At 46.1% G+C, this 2984-nt stretch overlaps 1 pseudogene; it reads right to left on the reverse strand.

The window, feature by feature from the left end:
* Positions 1-1658: 1658 nt before the first annotated feature.
* LOC141936037 (serine-rich coiled-coil domain-containing protein 1-like) lies at positions 1659-2782 on the reverse strand (annotated as a pseudogene).
* Between the last annotated feature and the right edge of the window lie 202 nt (positions 2783-2984).

Below are 2984 nucleotides of genomic sequence, written 5' to 3' on the forward strand. Positions count from 1 at the left end.
CCCACCCAGCTTGGTGTCATCTGCAAACTTACTGAGGGTAAAACCATAACAATTAATCATCAACTTTTACGTATTAGCTCTATTACGTATTAGCTCTAGTGTTTCTGTGAACATGAATCCCATTTACAAAAATCCCTCTGTCACAGTTTCAACTCCGGTGAGCTGCCTTCCAAAAACACCGAGCGCACATCCAATTGCCAATGGGGGAGTTCCAAATGCCCGGTGTGTTCCCAACCATCGCTGCGAGCTGCTCCCTGGCTGCTCTGCAGTACCCTCTGGTAACTCCTGTTCAAAAGGATGAGCTCACCCACAGATGAGTCAATGCTGCAAGGAAGCCAACCAAGTGCTCAGGACTGTGAACAGACACCAAGGGAAATGTTTTGACTAAGGTTGTGAGGGAAAGAGGTCCCTTCTGGTGAAAGCTAAGCTAGTAGATTGATTTGACTTTATATTGCCATTTATGTACAAGATAGCCAACCAAGCCCTGCACTGACAAACAATTCAAAAAGCAAGATGGCTTTTGATTGCTTATAATCTGCATGTCTGGATAAATGTCCAAGCAAAAAGATGGGTATGAATTCATATGAGTTTACACCCTTTCGTCTCTTAATACAAACACTAGAAATGAAGTCTTGTTAACTCACAAATTCTGGCCCACCAGATACAGCCTCAGAATTATGCAAGAAAGCACCAGTGTTTAGGTTGGTTTGAGAAAATAAACTGTCAGAGATAAATGCCTTCTGACATGTGTCCTTCACTCAGGGGCCTGGTGCCTTTGTCCATCTGCATCTCATTTCTAGGCAAAGCCTTTCCACTTAATCTTGTTAATATTTCCAAATTTCTCTTCATAAGCTAAAGATCCAGTGTGAAATTTAGATGGTAATTAACTCTCTCCGTTTCACAGATGACATAATGAGAACTTGCACAGTGTTATTTCAGATGGAAGCAGAAACAGGATGTCTCACACTCTGCCACAGAAACAGCTACTCCAAGCTATTCTAGACCATCAGTTCAATAGAGCAGGAAAGAGTCAGGAAATTTCAAAACCCAGATCAATACAGATAACTGTGTTATTTTTCATAACCAGACTAAAAGAAGGTGTATTTCTCTGGCAAGGTTTCCATCTCAAACAATGCAACTATTTGGCTCAAGTCCAAACTAGGCATGCCCCAAAAGTCCCAGCTCCAGCCCTCAACAAGAGACGAGCAGCAGTGCTCTCTCTGAATTCATTTTCCACCACAGGAAAGCAAAGCTATGAACAGCACTGGGGGGTGTTAGCAAACTGTAAGACAGGAGCTTAAAATCATAGACTTTTTGTTTAATTCCTGTAATTTTGGGAGGAGGACTCAAAAGTTACGCGTTGTACTTCCTAGCTAGCACTTGCAACTCTACAAAAGCACTTTATGACCAAACAATTCTTACAGAAGAACTGAGGCAAAAAACCCCCACCAAACCCCACAATGACAAGACCACAAAACATACCTTTAGAAGGGTTTGTTTCATAACCCTGTTGTGTTTTACAGGACTGGGGTTCAGAACATGGAACAATCTTAGGCTCCATTACAGGAACTGTCTCTCTCGTGTGCCTGGACGCCGTGCTTTCATTTCTGCCCCCACCCAACCCCTGTGCTTTTGAAGACAGCGTCCCTGGTTCTTCTCTACGCAAAGGTTTCTGAACATGCATTTCCCGAGTTAATTTCTCCTATGTGCCTGGCATCGCTCACGTGTAGTTCACTGGCTTGCAACAATACTTCTGTTTGATTAGCAGCTGGGGTTTTGAATAAGGTATTAGACTCAACGCTACAGGAGCTTGCACGACTCACAGGAGATGCACCAGCAGAATGGCCAGCACTGTCCACAATCTCCATTTCCTCACAGGAGCAGCAGCAGGATTAAAGAAGATCGAGAGGTAGAGCCCTTGTGGCCAAACCCCTCTGTGAGCAGCACCCCAGTCCCGCCACTGGGCAGAGCATCGAGATCCGAAACAGAATCCTCTGTCAGGGCGACAAAGCTGGAGGGGCCTGGGCAGCCGTGAGGTCCCCCGAGAGCAGCGGGGGCTGCAAGGAGCTTCCCACGCCCTCTGTCATCTGAGCCGAGCACGGAGAAGAGGCCTCGGCCATCACAGGTTCACTTTCTGCGTGCGATTTAACCTCCAGCAAGTGCCTGGATTGCTGCACGGAGGGAACGGATTGACTCTCCGGATCTGGTCTGGAAAACCCGTGGTGTGATCAAAAAGATTTAGGGAGAAGTTTCCGTGTGGATTGTTTGACAGAGTACCGGCTCTGCGCCTCTGCAAAGCCTGGATCGCCACCCTCATTCTTCCCAGAATTATGCAATTGATAAAGACATTCTTATCAGCTGAGGGCTCCTTCCCTCTTCAAACTCCTCTGTCAAAGACCTTGTTATCTCCTTGCTACGTGAGCTGCCAAAGCCAACGGAATGCCTTCCTCTGCTTTTAATGTGTTCCTCTAAGCTCAGGTTTTGAACAGTGCCACGAGAGGACTGGGCACCATTTGAGATGTTGACATTCTGACCAGCCGAGTCAGGCTTCTGCTCACTCCCTCTCTGTTACGGAAGCTGATGGAAGGAGTGCGGAAAATACTCCGGCACTTGCCTGTGCTCCCTGAGCTGGAGTTAGTGCTGGATGGGAAGGGGGCGTGGGCACCAGTGGCATCAGCAGAGAAGGTGAGGAAGGAAGGGAGTCGTGTCTCCAGCTCATACTTCTCCTGAATATTGGCAACCGAGATACTAGAGTCGATCATCTGGATCCTGAGTCCCCCATCAGGGCACAAAGTGTCCGTGGCTCTTCACAGCCAATAAACTAATCTGGGATGGAAAAAAAGAAAAGAAAAAAAATTATATATAAATGATTCAGCCTCAAAGTCCACTTGAACAGACTTTAAGTCAGCCTAAATACACGAGATGCCAACATCAATTTTATGTACAGTTGCAAGTTGTTTACTGAAGATTTTTAGAATTTCAAA

This window comes from Strix uralensis, chromosome 31 (genome assembly GCF_047716275.1).
Source record: "Strix uralensis isolate ZFMK-TIS-50842 chromosome 31, bStrUra1, whole genome shotgun sequence".
In the NCBI taxonomy this organism is placed as follows: domain Eukaryota; kingdom Metazoa; phylum Chordata; class Aves; order Strigiformes; family Strigidae; genus Strix; species Strix uralensis.